At 43.7% G+C, this 17591-nt stretch overlaps 1 protein-coding gene across 1 annotated transcript in view; it reads right to left on the reverse strand.

The window, feature by feature from the left end:
- The window catches only part of COL22A1 (collagen type XXII alpha 1 chain), a 233160-nt gene extending 216779 nt beyond the window's left edge, over positions 1-16381 (reverse strand). Inside the window, exon 1 of the mRNA XM_075024010.1 lies at positions 16216-16381. The gene's annotated coding sequence lies outside the window, so the exon portion shown is untranslated. The remainder of the gene's footprint in view (positions 1-16215) is intronic.
- Between the last annotated feature and the right edge of the window lie 1210 nt (positions 16382-17591).

Below are 17591 nucleotides of genomic sequence, written 5' to 3' on the forward strand. Positions count from 1 at the left end.
AGGCACTGAGTACCTCGGCCTTTTCTACATCTTTCTTGTCACTAGATTTCCTGCCCCATTGAGCAGCAAGCAGGTACTTTGCTTTGCTTTCCTTTAGATGTCAAGGAAAATGCCAAAGTACTAACACACTGCCATGATGAATTTATCCCATACGCAGATAAGCAAATATTTCAAACACACTTGTTCTCCGAAGAGTAACTGCTTTAGTCTGTTGCCAATTAAAAAAAAAAAGATGATGGGATTGTGCTTGTTTTGCTGTTTTGTCTCTGTTAGCGAGACTGACAGCCTATTCTTTGTTAGATATAAACAGGTGTTATAACTCTTGTTTTCCATGGATACATATAAAACCTAATTTAATGTATGAAAGTTTTTCATATTCATGTAGCTGTATTCAGGGAAAAACTCTTATTTATAGATCATTACAGATGAAAGGGACAATTATATACAGACTGACCTCCTGGCCAACATAAGTCCAAAATTATTCTTAGTAATACCACTATCTCATCTATATCTTGCACAAAAGTTGCTGTACTTTTCCTGCTCTAGAGAACCATCAGTCTTGATTTATGAGACAGAATATTCCTGCACCAGAACTAGAAAGTTGTTCAAGTGCTCAGTTACCATCGCCTGATGTACTTGATCTCTAGAATGAATGCATCCATCTTCCGTTTGCAGTGTCATGTTTTAATCTGAAACCTTTCCCTGGCTTCTAGGGCCCAGAACGAGTTGCTAGGCTGGTGGTTAATAATTAAAGAATTTGAATTTTTTCCCTACTAAGGTAAACATGAAACCCCACAATGCTATTAGCTATCCCTTATCCTAAAAAGAACCCCAAACAGACAAACAAATAAGAAATGAAATAACACACTAGCTCAGCTACATTAGCAATGCTTTGCTTCTGTAATAAAGAGGGAAAAAAAAGAATTCTCAAGATCAGCCTAGCACCTCGCCTTTTTCTACTCTCTCCAGAAACTAAACACTGCTGCTGCTTACGAGTGGCAGCTTAAATGCTTTAGGAGAGAATCCAAACACAAGGTGATGCTGAATCCTCAGACTAAGAAAAACTATGCATTTTTGTACAAGTAAACAATAAGGACCTCAAGAAGTTCTCCACAAAACCCTGCTGGTAGCTATAGCAACCGCATTCACTGTATTTTTGCTAGAAAACATTTTTTAAAGCTACTTAAGAAAGTACATTTTTCAGCCATTATTTACATATCTAACTTTCAAGCCTTTCGATGAAATCCTGCTCCCCATTCAGCTTCTACCTTTCCCATTCCACTCGGCATGCACGGCATGTGAGTTGCTGGGGTGACTCCCAAATTCAGGGAAGGAATTTTGCCTCCAAAATTCAGCAGGCTTAAATCTAAACTGCTGAACTGTGGCTTTCATTCCCAGTGAAACACCATGCCGGCACAAACACTTGCATCTCTCAGGCAAATCGGACATCCGAGGAGAATGACACTTAAAGCAATAACTGGTGTAAGTCCCAAAACTCTGTAAAGGGATGGGAAAAGAAATAATCTTTAAGAACCCTAAATTGTCAGATCTGGAAAAATATTTGCTGTATCAGAATTCTGGTCTTGCTACATTTACTTACTAGCAAGTGCTGTAAAGCAACAAAACTTCAACACTGCTTGGGATATGAAAGCTTTGGAGAGCCATTATACTTAGGTAGTCTGACATAAATTAGGCCTTTCCATGGCACTGTCTTCTCTATATGATTGGCATCACATGGTACAATAGCCATGTTTAACATTTATCTGTTGAAAGGGATTTCCCCCCCCCCCTTGAAATAGCTATGTGAGACCAGATGAGAGTGCTGCTGGTTTCCTATATTCGAATCAACCACCTGAGCAGAAGAGTGCTGGGGGCTTAACTCTTCTCTCGGTGCTCCCATCTGCATGAACAATAGCTTTGACTCTCGAGTCTGAGAGAGAAATACGCTACCACTTCACATTTGGTCTCCCCTTTAAGAAGAGAGAATTTTATTTCCCTCCGAGGTGTACAAAACAGAAAAGATTGAAAGCGTAATGCAAGTCTTCAGTCTTGACACAGACCTTCCGCTTCTGAAGTCTGTGGAAAAAACGTTTGTCAGAGCAAACTGCAAAGCAGATCCGCTCTCACATCCCCCAAGTTTCTTCTCACTGACAATGGACCGCTTCTTGCTTTTCCACAGCACTACATTAGTTTGATGTATTGATTCATTTATTCACATGTACCAGCTTGTCTAACTTGCCCATGACTTCACTAATTATGAAGAGTTCATCATAAAAAACAAAACAAAATCCACAAAAATATCCTTCATAGCATAATATTAGATTTCTTCTAAAAACATTGCTTTGGGACACTTTTTATAAAAGCTCGTCCATTACTTTCATAAAGCATTCAGTTATATCCACAGAAATGCCACTGGATAGCCATGAGACCAGTGTTTTCCCTGGTTTTGCATACTTTGTAGGTGAAGTCCCTGTACGGTTGAAAGCATTAAAAGACAAAAAATGTTAAAAGCTATAATACTGGTTTCAGCATTAAGACTTTTGATATCCACCTTAAGCTAGAACAAAGATAGCTGCAATTTAGTGTAACAGAAACACTAGTTCTTCCGTCACACATTGCTGTGATGTTATCACCAATGTTATTCAACATTCCGAAATATTAAAGCATTATGATACCCGGAAAATATTCACTAGTTTTCATCTTGTTCCTAATAACATCCTAGAGGCAAAAAGATTTCTTCCCCACATACCAATGTACAAGAGTGTCAGCTTTATGACTCCTGCCTATGAATTATACCAGGAGGACTCAGTTTCACTGGCAACAATTCAAGAACAGGAAAGTCAGGACAATGAAATGACTTCAAAGGAACATGAGTTATTGGAAAGATCATGCAAGTGCAGGCTAAGTATTCAACCTTAACACATTTCAGTTTCATCAGATTCCAAATAGCAGGAATCAATTATTTTTTCATAGCAGCAAATCGCTGGTATCTCCGAGCCTGGCTCCATCCTGATATGCAGCTGCAACTCTATGTATTAGTGTAAATCAAAACAAAAAAACGAAAACAAAACCCCCAACAACAAAACCCCAAGCCCCAGTGGAATTACACAAGTGCAAAGTATGAATAAAGCCGCACAGACCCTGATGCTGAGGCTGACCCACCTTTCTGCAGAGGACAAGCTCTTAAAATAAATATGTTACCAAAGCATTTAAATCCATTCAACAGTTACTCTAAGATGACTCTTCTACTTAATGAAAGACTTCTCTTCAACCACAAGTTATAAATAGGAGCATTGCCCTTGCATAGTGTGAATCTCACAGTGAAGGAAACATTTCTAGGAGAAATGCAAAGATTTCATCTAGGACTGGATTATATTATCCTGTTTCTCATCTTAGGAAGAGAATGAGAGGAGGGAAAAGTATTTTTCCCACCACCTGGCTCTCAGCCACGTTAAGACATACCTTATTTCTGAGTTCTGTCCTGCGGCAGAGGAATGCCTTTCTTGCACGCTACAGCCCTGCAAGTAAACAGGCAGGGACGGGCAGGATGTGGGCAGAACTTGGGATCTACTCTACCCCTCCCAGGGACCAAAGTAGCCTCACAGCCACCACAAATGCAGAAGAGAAGGATGATAACGAAGGGCTATCCCTGCTGCGGTGCCTCCCACGATTACTGCTTGGGCAACGTCTGCCCTCGCCTCCCGCCTGGCCCAGGACAACACACGGGCACTGCTGAACATCCCTTTCATCTGCAGACCTGTCTCTGTGCTGGTCCCAGTGTACTGGGGAATGCACCGGTATTTGCAGATAGCCATTTAAATCAGATTGCTGCCTGGCAAGCAGAAGTCAGTGGCTTCTGGTCTGTGATTTCAAGCATTTCCTGATGCAATCGCCTAGAAAGGGTATTGCCAGAAATGTGTCTAGCTCACCTGCTTTTGCTGTAGAGAGCAGTCTGAGTGCATTATTTTTTCGTAACTTGTCATATACAAATTTTAAAAAATATTTAAGTCATAATTTTAAACATTCCGGTTTTGACAATTATTGAAAGCATTTAAAAAGTTATGTGTTTAAAAACTTACATATTTTAGTACTTCAAGTGTTCCTACTGAACTCATCACATCAGTGGAAGCCAACGCAGACAATTATTTTTTTTAAATACCCCACCCTGAATTATGGGATTCAGAAATGACTACAGTCTTTGCTAGCTCTGCTGATTTAGTAACACAGCTTGCAAAAAGATCAATGTTCAGACAATCCCACTGGTATCTCAGCATACCTCTTAGCAGATTAAAGCACTCCATAATTTTTTATTGGAATGACAGAATCTGCCCCTAAATAAAGACACCATGGTAGAAGCCTCAATAAAGTGGGAGTCATTTTCCACTTAAGTCTGTTTAACACCAAACACACTGTTGAAACCTTAAATCACAGATAACTATTGGTAGTGACAGAGCCCTTCTTAGACCTCATGGATTTATTCCCAGAAAGCATTAAACCTAAGGGGAGGATTGCATTAATTTTCCTGTCTCTGTTTCCCATTCCGTTCAGACATCATTTAAACCATATCCCAAAGAATTGATTTTTACTGTCTAAGATAGCATCAGTGTGAACAAGGTCAGAGGCCTTTCCCCAAACTCAAGTGATACAATAAAAGAACCTGGAGAAAGACATCTGTGTTTCAAATATAGTTGGATATAAAGCAATCCCTGAGTAATCGCTGAGTTCCCACCCATCCAAAAAATCTACTTACATTCATCACCAACTTTTCTCTCTAAAAGTTTGGGACTTGGGATCCCACAGCCTATGGCATACAAGCAGGCACTGAAAGAGAGATGCATGCCGCTATTTTTATATATGGTCACCAAAGGAAGCAACTTGCATTTTCAAGTGCATCTTAAAACTTTCACTTCAGTGGAATCATTGAAGGAAGATTTAAGTGTTCATTCTTCTTCAAGCGGCAGCTTAATTTTTTTATTAATTAAGACATGGCTACCCTATTTCTCCTTTATTCTGGAAAATCATAGCACAATCTTTTGAAAATTTGCCCCAGTTCCTAGTACCTCACAACCCCCTTTTGCAAATTTTACCTTTCACTTCCTATTCTTTTCAATTTTTCTGGTACATATCAAAGCGATTTTATACTCCAGGGGGCTGAAATTGATAGTCTTTTGCGATTCAGTTTGACTTCTCCAGAAAGGCCAGAAGCTTGTCTTTTGTGATAAACCATGAGCTGAAAAGGACCATCTCCAGTAAAACACAAGATTGCACAGCTCCTAGGACCAAAGGACAGTGCTGCTTCAATGTGCATCCTTTAGCATGAACAGGTAAAAACTGATTCTCCCTAAAACCCAGTAAGACAACAGGGAGTTGTGAGACCTAGTGTAAAACCTACCAGAACCTCCCGGTCACTCGTCTACTGCTCAGGATTCTGGATGCTGCTCTTGGCACTGTCACAGCCCCCAAGCAACGTAAGAAGCTACCGAGCTGGAGGTTTTCAGGAAAAAAGGGGAGTTAGTCAATGAATAAACAACACAGGTGGATGGTGGGACAAACAGGGGTAGGTTGGACAAATGCATTCCCCAAATCTTCTTCTAGCCTGTTTAAGTCTCCTGAAGCCTAACTGTGTGTATCTTCACCTCAGATCTTGTTTCAGTGACAGTCCCTGTTACAGCACCTTGGGGAATTTTGACAGGGGAACGGCTCAAAGGCAAGCTTGGTTCACCCATGGTAGCTCCTCCAAGTTTCTCTATCCTGAGCGAGCCTTTTGAAATCCTAAAATAAAATGCTCCCTCACCTGATCTTCAAGATGCCACCTTGCCTCAAGTTTTCCATCCGGATCCATCTCCCAGGAAGCCTCTGTTACAAACTGAATTAGAAACAGGTCCTGGAGGGATGAGAAAAGGGTTATAACCAGGGTCTTCACCTGTCACCTGGTCGTTAAAATGCCAATTTGTCACACAGCGGGCTTGGACACTGAAGGATTTGGTTTGCGTAAGGTTACTGTGACAGAGCAGGAACAGCTCAGTCCAGCAGTCCAAGCCCTGCACCCAAAGGAGAGCCCTCCTCTCTCACGTTATGTCTGCTGGGACAGGAGCAAAGGGTGCCCTGTTTACCAGACGTGATCCCTGTGCCGAAAGAGTTTACAATCTAAAAGAGAGGATTTCACAAATCCTGTGAGTACACAGCCATAAAGGATTCAAAGGGGATTAATAGACTCCTCGCGCTCTCCATTCTTAAGGAGAGCATTTAAGGAGAAAAACTCTCCTATCAGCTTTGCTGCCATCCAACACAGCATCATGTCACAGAACAGAGAAGGGATTAGCGCTTATCATCTGATCAGGCAAACAAGTTAGCTAAACAAGAAGAGCTGGTAATGAGGCAGAAAAGCTGTATGCACAATGGCGTGGATCCTCCCACCTAGGCATGGATCAGGAGTATTCATAATACTGTTACTTAATTGAGAGACTTCATAGATAAAGGCCAATTTTTGCAGACAGCGTAGGACTGACAATGGAAAAATCCATGCTCTGTGGAGCTTCTTAATGACAAATCAGAATTAATAAACATTATCCCATTTATAACAGGAATAAGTGAGATGATCATTTACATAAGTGTTTCACAGAGAATTGTCGCCATGTTCCGGCAATTATTTTTGCTGGCTGGTTTCAATGCAAGAGAAACTCTGTTCTCATGTCAGTATTGTCTTAAACTGGCTACAGAGGGCAACTAAATCAACCCAAAGGCTAGTATTCCCCAAAGCCAATGTAATCCCTTCTCCTGCGTGGGCCCTAGTGGAGAGAGGGAAGAGCTTTTTTAAGATAATGTGCAGTCCAACAGCCTAATACTTCCTATATCATCTATACGTGATGGAGCACTTGGCTACATGACATCACCGTCACACCGCATATCTCCTGAAAGATCCTACATCTGATACCTGGGATAAAAATTGTCACATCACCCTGCTACAGCTATTCCAGGTCCTCCTGCTCACCTAAATTACTCTGATAGTTTTAATCAATACAAAACTTTTCTTCTTTGAAATTACAGGGATTAATCTGACCAAGTACAGTGCTTTACAGTGTAGCTGTCTATATCCAAGCAAACCACCTACCAGCCCTTTATAATCCATGGAGAGGAACAGACACTTCTAGGGAGTAATACATTTCAAACAGGTCAGATGAATCATCCTGGAAAACCTTCTATTCGTCTTCACCACCTCTAAAGGGAGCAAGGGATGTCTATGGAGAGTCCCCAACAGACATCTACAACGAGGTGAGGTGACCCGTCGTGACACCTTGGGCTGAAAGGGCCCATCTCCAGACATAGTGGACCTCTCTGCTTGAGGCAGACAGACCCAAGAAAAGTTAAACACCACACAAACGAGTGGCACAGCCACTGCCCCAGGGCTATGCCTATCCATGCCACGTGCCATGGTAACTATTTAACGGAATTCAGCCCATAATATGATGAATCTTCAAGTCATTAATGAGGAGAAGGACAAAGGCATACAGCTAAGGAAAAGAAGTGACACTGGTTAACACAGAATCGTTCTTGCTTCTTTATGGTGGGGGTTTTGTGATTTAGGTTTTTATCTCATGAACCCTGCAGACCTACAAAGCTGCCAACCCTCAGCAATTCCTCCAACTCGGGGTACAGACTCCCCAAAATTCAGTGTACCTGCCAGCTCCCTCTGTGGCTTCCTTGGCTGGCTGGGACCTGCTTTACGGGTTTTTACCTTCAAAAATACTCTCTGGGAGAGAGACTGGGAGCAAAAACATAGACATGGAAATGAGGTGAAATTGAAGTAAGAGTAAATATTTCTAAGCTGTTTATCATACAAGTGGAATCTGGCATAAGGGTACTTCATGATTTATCTGTTTTGCTGGGTGCTGTTATCAGTCTTAGCTCAGAAACTGCTGAAGGAAAGGAGATTTCTCTTTATATACAGCTCGATTGGATGGTGTCCTGGAAAGCAGCATTTCTCTGACTTCCCTGTATCACCACATCTAAAATTAGCAACTTAATTTTATAGCCCACTCATAACTGCCACAGCCTTCCCGGGGTCATGGCCCATAGTCTGGGAACAGCTGCTAAGGGAAGTGAAAAGGATGCTAAGGGAAGAAAATATGACAATAGAGATATCTACTGAAAAGGGAAAAAAAGTTGAAGAAGGCAATAAAAAAGACAGAACAGTGAATTAAAAAGAAGAAGAAGAAAGTACTCAGAAATGCACAAATAACTTGAGTGAAAAAAGAACAGAAAATGCACTCAGTAATAAACCCAAGAGATGGCAAAGAAAGAAGCTAAAATAAGCCCTCTCGTAAACTGTTTTAATTTCAGGAATCAATCATAAAAGTACTTACCCGTATAATTAAGAAAAGCCTCCAGAAAACATAAAAACCACTCTTCGAAATACTCTAGAGGTGGTACCATAATTAAACAGCAAAGCAGGACGGGAAATTGCTTTGAAACAACTCAAGCACAAGGTGGCTTACGAAATGTCAGACTTGAACAAAGGTTGTCAACCCATCTGTTAGGAATGAGCAATTCACTCCTGCCTAGCCTCCCAGAGTGGTTGAACTGTTTCATTACCTATGCTAAAGCATTGTCCTTTCTGAAAGGAATGATTTTTTTTTTTTTTTTCTTGCTGCAGGAACATGAAGTCACTGGCCATTGCAGAACTACATCATCAGGTCCCACATTCAGACTGAGAGCATCCTGGGCTCTGATGCAGCAGATCGTATAAATGAGGCAGATTTGAGCTTTGCCAGTGCTCACACAGGACCAGATGAATTTCAGGTGCTAGAGAAGAGCTGTGCCTTGCTGCCTCTTAGCAGTACTGAATTAATTTCCCAGTCAGGAGTTAAAACCACTGTGCCTGACCACCCTGTCTAGATCTAGCCAATGGAGTTTGTTGAAGATTTTCTGGTATATTTTGCAAAGATCAGCACTGCGCACCCTTCTCTTCTCAAGTGCTATAATGGACTGAAAACCATGCATTCCTTTACATTCCTACCTTATAGTTTCATTAGGGTATTTCATTTACTGTAGAGAAAAACTGTGTCCTACCACTGAAATGGATAAAGGGTTGCAGGGATGCCCAGTACAAGAAGTGCTTTGAAATGGGTACCAGCTGTTGTTTCATTCCTAAGAACTGCAGTGGTAATCCAGACAGTCCATGCAGATTATTTGTAGCCTTTATCTGCTGATGAAATTGGAATTACTGAAGTTCTGTCATACAAGTGGTAATTGGTTTTATACTAAATGTGGAGCCAACAGAAATCCCCCTGGTATCTCCAGCTCTAAACTTTCCGGCTCAAAGAAAATATTTGCAATTGTTATGCAGAATAATTCTTCTTATGACAATCAATATGAACCTGGTTTCTCTGGAAAGGAATACCTGGATGCTGCCAACAGGCACATAATTCAACACGTTTAAGCAAACAGCACTGCAAAAATTGCACTTGGGTAATAAGCAGTCAAACCTCAACCAAATGTTGGCTAAGCTTCGATCAAAGAGCACGAGTCCAAAAATATTTAAAACTGTCAATGGTTTAAACTTCCCCTCAAATGTGATGTGAAATATGGCGGTTTTAGCATCTCTTATTAAAATCACTGAAGAATCAATATTTGGGACATAACAATAATCAAATCAAGTTGCTTAAACCGAACTCAAGGGATCCTTCTATTTTGCAAAGAATCAAAGATTAATTTCTAAGGAACTGAATCAATGCAAAGTAAATAGATTCTGATAAGCTGGGGAAGGATAGCTTACATCTACTGCATAGTAGATAAGCTCTGCGATAGCAGTACTCCCTGAGCAAAGGAAATCTAGACAACTGCATAATCAGGACTGACAGCACTTGCAAAATATGACCCATAACTCAATTTCATTCATTCCTAATGAGTTGTCAAGGCTAACATAGCTTGGAGAAGCTTTGTGACATGTAACCAGGTCAGCTCCAGGTTTTGCACTTTTTGGCCACCTCTGCAGCCCCGTCCACCCTGGTGCGGGATTTGTGACTCTTCAAGGGGCTTTCAGGATGGGCTGCATCGCTATTTCTGTAGTACAAGGGTTTGCAAGCAAGTGCCAGGGCTCATGGGCACCTGCCCTCTCTTTATTGCTAAATTTCCTCCCTACCAGGGAAGAAATGGGAAGTTTTTAAAGAGTATTCATACCATTTTACGGGAAGAAGCCTTTTAAAGTCAAAATACTTTCAGAAATCTCAGGCTCTTATTTGTCACTGTACACAAAGATACCAGGTATTTGCCATGAAAACCTCAATATAATAGAGAATGGCAACTCAGCCTGCTTTCATTCTCTCAAGCAAAGACACACTTTTTTTTTGAGGTTGTTTCTAGCAGCACAATGAAATAAAAGCTATCTCACTACTTGCACCACCTGTGATGTGAAATTAATTTTCCACTAACCAGCAGGAAGTGACATATCTGTTGTATATCAATAATGTTTATTACAGAGGTGGGTTGTTTCTTTTTTTCCCCACTCCAGATTAAATCTCTAATCTATACCACAAGTCCTGGGCAGGTGATATACCCACCATCTACCCAGCTACTGCCAATTCTGAAACAGTTTTCTCAAGGCAAGGATAATGTGCGCATACTTCTTCCTTGCTAGGTGAAGCATCAGCTATTTAATCTTCATAGACCTTTTAGTGATGCTGAAAAAATAAATATTATCAGCCCCCTTCCAACCTCATATTCAGGCTAAGAATGAATAAGCAACTTTTCCTTCAACCAGAACTGTCGATCCTGTTTTGCAGATCACATTCACATGACAAAATATTTCAGCCTGCACAGTGGAACTGGACCTGAAGAGTAGAGTGGGGAGAAGAAATCAGTGCACATTCCCTGCCATGCCCTTGGCCAAGCTGCACTGCTGGGGATGTCAGCCTGGGGTTTGTAATTGCTGTTCACAGCCCCCATGGCAGCCAGCAGCAGCAAATGCAAAGGAGATCATATAGAGGAAAAGTCCTGTGATGGAAAACAAGGGTTGTAGGGTTCTCAGCGTTGCATTACCACCTCTGAATAGACGACCATGTCATTTTTGTTCACATTTCTGAATAACTGGAGTACAGACACACTGCAAGAGTCATGGAAGTGGGCTGGAAGCTCCGTAAAGTAACTTCATGCACTTGTCTCGGACATAAAAGGGACCTGCCTGCCCCATTCTGCAGCTTCCTTACTCTTCACAGCTTCAGAGCCGTGCCAGGTTAAATCTGGGTTCCCAGGGTCTCATTCCTCCACATAAAACAGCTTTGTCCAGATTTTTTCACTAGTGACATGCCCCAGGGTGGAAAGGGGGAAAGATATTAGAGTACAAGTCATTCCATACTTCCCAAAAATTGGATCTGGCTAGTCTCTCCTTGCAACTCAAATTCTGGAAATGTTGCCGATCGCTAGAGTATATACTAGTCAATTAACAAGAAATCAGAATACTTTGCACTAATAAAAACCACCTTCTTTTTTTTTTTTTAATTTTAGGATCGCAAGGTCACAACTGATTTAAGATCTCCTTCTAAAATTACCTCTTATTCACAGGTGGAAGAACTGACTGTGCACAGATTCAGTGACTTGCTAAAGGCTGTGCAGCACATCTGCCAGAGCAACATCCTCTGTCCCCAGCCCCTGACAACAGTCCAGTGGGCTTTTTAGCTGTGATGTTAAGGCAAAAATCCTTAATTTCACATATAATTTACTGACCCTTCATGTCATTTATAAATCAAGGCCATTAGGACTAACACCTCCTCTCCCCTGAAAAACACCCCGAAACCTAGCAGCATTTTTTAAACAAAATTTGAAATGGAAAACTATATAATAAAAGTTATAGTTTATTACCTCAGAAGATCTCACACTTGCTTGCCAAGGAGAATGTAAGTCTGAGCGTGGCTTGAGCAGATCACTTCAAGGCTTAAGAAATGCAAGTCTCCCAAAAGCACACTGGGAGATCCTTGCAGAAGCTCCTCTCCCTGCAAAATACATGCCTCTGCTTGGCTCCGCTAGTTGTGCTGGGACAGAGTCATCTCAGCCGAGCTTTGCTCGTGCCAACTTCCGAAGCCTGATGTGACTTCCATTGAAGGGGATCACAAAAACTTCAGCACCAACCAGAACAAGCCATTAGGAAAACACCAAGTAAAATGAAGTATATGACGGAGGAAATCAACAGAGGGAGCTTTTGTCCAAATACAATAGTTTCTAATATGTTAATTTTCCTGCTCTTTTCCTGTTCTGCCTACATTTGCTACAACAATTTCAAAATATGTTCCAAATTCCTCAGTTACAGTCTAGTGATTTCTGTAGATGCCACCTCCCCCCTTCCCCATTCCCAAAACTTGAGCTCTCACGCTCCAAAACATCTTTGTAACAGTCGGTAGCGCCTTATACAAAGTAAGCGCTATCCAATAAGGACCCAATATTCCTGTCTTTAGACTCATTTGGCCAAAGAAAGACCTGCAGGAATGGCTCCTCTCTACGAGCTAGTTGTAAAGGTAGAAATGCACTGCCACATCTTCCTCGCTAGGGAAAACGGAGTTGGAAGGGCTGGAAGGGGGTATTTCAGTGTCATGGGAGACAATACATAATTGAAGTTTCTCGAGGAAAGATTGCGGAATTTGGCATTGCCTGCAGAGCTGAAATAGCCCAGTATCACCTGTATTATTCAGGTATGGTGGTACGGACAAGATGTTGATATAATGTAGGGTTTTTTTCTTAAAGGCTTTGCTCCTCATTATGAGAAAAGGAAAGAGTTTAAGAATGGTTTTTAAAAGGGAGGAATTGCAATCATCCAGCAGTGATTAATCAAAACAGGTTTTAGAAGAAAGTGTTGCAGTATGACAAATTGAAATACCCTTTGAAGCCAAGATAATTACCGAGCAAATCTCAGAAACGTATTTTAGCAAGGAACTTATCACATGCTGGAAACAAAAGCGTTCTTTTATTCCTATTATTTTCAGTATCATAATCTCCAGAATCAACAGCTAGCTCCAGCATGTAGCAAAGTTGTTTGCCCTAAAACTGTATGAAATGTCAGCAGAAGTAAGAAAAGACTTATGTGTATGTATAGGTGCTACAGGCACGCTCACCCACACATTGTCTGGGTCTCTGAGCTCACAAGAAGCTTCCCACAGACCACAGAAACAAACTAGTTCTTCCACTTAATTCTTCCCATTAGGTCCCCATTGGGGACCTTGTTCTTCCACCATGCTAACATGAGTCATACTCCTGAGTCATACTGATACATCCCCCACAATAAGTCTTCCATCAGATGTACTAATTCCAAGCCAAAGCCTCTTCTCATTCATGGCATCGCTCTTACTCAAATTTGAGAGACAATCACTCAAATTAGAGAGAATACTATTTGCACTGATAAAACAAGCAAGATTTGGCCCCAAACTGATCCCAGGAGAGAGTGGCACCATCATCTGCTGTTCTGCAAGTCAGGAGACCTGGCTTCTTCCCTTGGCTTTGCAGCGTTTTGAGGACTGCCCTTGTGCAAGTTACTTGGAATAATTCTGCCCCAAACCAGACGACATTCATCAGGTGGAAGGCTGCCCATTGCTAAGTTCAGAATGGGACTCTTAACTTCCCCGAGCCTCAGTTTCCCCAGAAAGGATCCCAAAACAGCACATTGCTTCTTATTAGAAGCAACAGCAACAAAACACACTTATTTAAGGTACACCGTGAATCTGCAATACATACTCAGAACTTTCTTTTGTAGTAGTATTCCATAAACACTTCACTGATGTTAATTCTAATATATACCTTCATGTACTTGATATGTCTTACTGGAAGTTACTTCAGAGCAGCGTCCCAGCTGTGGACAAAGAGCATGGTCTTTGTATATTCAGAATAGCGGCATCATGCTGGGAAATACGCATGATGGTAGAAGGATTGAAACTTCAGTAAAAACTACTAAATGCTTACTCTTAAAAAAAAAAAAAAAAGTCATGGAGCTTTTGAAGTAGAATAAACCTTGCAATTGCCTGCCTAACCTGTTTGAGAAACTCCCCCTACTATTTTATCGATTAGTATTTATTCTGCAGTATTTATACAAACTCCCCCGAATCAGATGTCTAAACAGGCATTCGTAAGAGAAAAAGAGGAAATTCAGGCACGTAGCTATAGTAATCCTGGGTGGAAATTAAGCACACAGTTACATAGATAGATTTTGCAGGTGCATCTTCCTGAGAATGATTCCATTAGTGTCCACACTGCGCAGATGGGCTGTGTTATTTTAAGGTCTTAATCAAAATACGTGCAAACAGGCACAGCACCGCATGCATACTAATGCCCATAAAGTGTCAGCTGTGAAGCAGCCAGTACACTTTTTTAAGAACACTAGCTGCGTGAAAACACAGAAGTGAAGGAATTGCTGAATTAGGCAGCTTAGAGGAAGACTTTGAGGCTAGAGCTGGAAAGGGAGGCACAACAAATATGAGCTGAAGAACGCATTGTCCCGGTAACGCTGCGGAGTATTCCCGCATACTAATAGAAACTGAAGTGTCACCCGGATGGAATACAAGAAGGTGTTAGGTCACCAAAATCCCAAGGTATGCTCGATTAGGAGAACCAACCCTAAAACCGGTAATTATAATGTAGTCTTGACATCTATAAACCTCCTGCCGGCTCTGAACTTTTTCAAAGTCTTTCCCCAGTGAGGTTGCTGCCCGTTCTTCAGCCTCTGCTTTAGCATCTGCAGTGAAGGCACTTGGCACCCCCTGATCACAACTCGAGGGCCCAACCAGACCCGGGTTCAGAGGACGGACTCACCCAGCACCCTGTGCTCTGAAAACTTTGTCGCTGAAGACAAAAATAAGCAAACCCAGCTTAGGAACACTGTTCACACAGATCGTCTGGGTTTTCTTTTCCAAAGACAGACCCTGTTCCCGCACGTCTGCGTACTTAAAACGAAAAAAAAACCCCATTCTTCTGCACTCGAGCTGCCTCCCCGTGCAAGGGAAGAAGCGGCCCAAGCACAGGCCGTGCTGGGAGCCGCAGTGCGGGGGGCTCAGCTCGCACAGCCCCAAAACTGCCCTTACCTGCCGGAAACCAGCGCCGCCCGCAGCGGGCACCGGCGCCCGCCCGAGGTGCGCGTCGCGCAGCTCTCGGCCCCGGCGGGGACGGTTGGCGGCCGATGGGCGCGCAGGACCGACCGACCGACCGACCGACCGCACGGACGGACGGACGGGCGCGACGGGCGGACACGGAGCGCGCGCGCAACACACCACACACACACCCACCGCCCCACGCCCGCCACACACACGCACGCGCCCCCACCCGACGACGACGGCCCGCGCGCGCACACGCGCCCCCCCGGGGACCCGCGGGGGACAGAGCGGGGGGGGCGGGGGGGGGCGAGAAGGGAGGAGGAAGATAAGAGGGAGAGAGGAGGAAGAGGGGAGGAAGAGGGGAGGGAGCCAGGAGGAAGAGGGGAGGAAGAGGGGAGGAAGAGAGGAGGAAGAGAAGAGGGAGACAGGAGGGAGACAGGAGGGAGAGGAACAAAAAGGAGGAGAAGAGAAGGAGAAGAGAAGGAGAAAGAAAAAAAGAAGGAAGGAAAAGAAGAAGGCAGGAAGGGAAGAAGGAAGAAAAGAAGGAAGGAAGAAAAGGAAGGAAGAAAAGGAAGGAAGAAAAGAAGGAAGGAGAAGAAGAAGGAAGGAAGGAAAAGAAGGAAGGAAAAGAAGGAAGGAAAAGAAGGAAGGAAAAGAAGGAAGGAAAAGAAGGAAGGAAAAGAAGGAAGGAAAAGAAGAAGGAAGGAAAAGAAGAAGGAAGGAAAAGAAGAAGGAAGGAAAAGAAGAAGGAAGGAAAAGAAGAAGGAAGGAAAAGAAGAAGGAAGGAAAAGAAGAAGGAAGGAAAAGAAGAAGGAAGGAAAAGATGGAAAAGAAAGAAGGGAAAGAAGGAAAGAAAAAATGAAAAAAGGAAAGGAAAGAAAGAATGAGAGAAAGAAAGAAGGAAAGGAGAGAGGAAAGGAAAGCATGAGAGAAAGAAGGAAATGAGAGAGAGAAGGAGAGAGGGAAAGAAAGAAAAGAAAGAAAGAGAAAGAAGGAAAGGAAAGAAAGGAAGAAGGAGAGAAAGAAAGAAAAGGAGGAAAGAGAAAGAAAGGCAAAAGAAAGAAAGAAAAAGAGAACGAAAGAGAGAAAGAGGATGGGAGGGAGGGAGGGGGCCCGGGCGCCGGCGGGGAGGGCAGGGCGGCAGCGGGACCTGGCGGCAGCGGGCGGGCGGGCGGCGGAGCCGGCCCGAGGCGGGTGCTGAGGCGGGAGAGGGGCCGGGCCGGGCCGGCCGCGGGGTTTAAGGAGCGAGGGGAGGGGAAGGGAAGGGAAGGGGCTGGGCGGGGAGGGGAGGGGAGGGCTGCCGGCCCCGCCGCCGGCCGGGAGCGGGGGGGGGGTGGCCCGGGGCTGGGAGACGGCGGGGGCTGAGACCCTGCGGGCCGGGGGGCTGAGAGGAGCGGGGAACGGGGGAGAAGTTTGAGGGAAGGAGTCCGGGGGTGCCGACCCGAGGGGCGTGCGGGGCCACCGGAGCTCCCAGCCCTGCGAGAGGAGGGGCAGAGCCGTGTCCCCCCCCGGACGGAGGGTGTCCCCAGGCGGGGTGGGGAGGCAGCGAATGCCCTTTCTAGTTTAGCGAACAGGTGGCCTCCGCTTTTACCCTCCTCCCTGAGCTCGGCGTCTAAATAAAAAGCCCTCGGCCGGGATATTTTCGCTTGAATTTCGTCTCTGACTTGCGTGCTGGAGCCACCAGTCCTTCACCCCTCCGTCTCTACCGCTGCCACGCATCAGAGTCGCAAGTTACAGAGCGTAGCTTCTCCCCCTTCGGAAGCATTTCGGTAGCTGTGCCCCGCTTTTCATCAGGGATGGACGTCCACCGGAGTGGGCTGTGAAGCTCACAGAGTCGCCCGGTCGGTCCCAAACTGCTGGTCTCACATGGGAGCCAAAGGACAGACAAGGGATGTCATCAGTGCCCAGCATTTCCATGTACTTCATTAGCCTGGCTGTAAATGCAGTTGCATCTAGAGCAGGTCTGCGAGCCAGGATCTAGAGCAGGTTTAGGGAGATGTTCCTGCGTTTGCTGAAGTTTCCCAGTGCAGGATTGAGGCCTTAGGCGTCAGCAGGGTTGAGCCTGCTCAGCTCCACGAATGTCAATACAGCTTTGGTGGGAGATGAGAGGTTTGTTTTGTCTGGTCTGGCTGCTGCGTGGTATCAACAGATACAGAAACTGATTTCTGTTGTCTTACAGCTCACCCTCAAGCTGAAGGAGTTACTGCAGATAGCTCTCCACAAAGTTTTCAGCTTTCCAAAGAAAAATCGTCAACAAAACTCAGTTTGCCATATTTCAAAATTTATTGGGGAACATGTATTCACTATATATATATGTACGTGTGTGTGTGTAAAATTTCAACTTTTAAAATACATACACATAATTCCAATGGTTTGGGAAAAAATATTATTGAGCATAATAATTTTTACAGTATTTTAAAAATAAATAAATAAATCTTTAGAAGAAATTATTTTAGCGTTATCGTAGCAGTTACTGGCAGGTGGGAGACTGAACTGAACTAGATGCTGTTCTTTTCATTTGGCCTC

Source organism: Buteo buteo, chromosome 3, assembly GCF_964188355.1.
Source record: "Buteo buteo chromosome 3, bButBut1.hap1.1, whole genome shotgun sequence".
In the NCBI taxonomy this organism is placed as follows: Eukaryota; Metazoa; Chordata; class Aves; order Accipitriformes; family Accipitridae; genus Buteo; species Buteo buteo.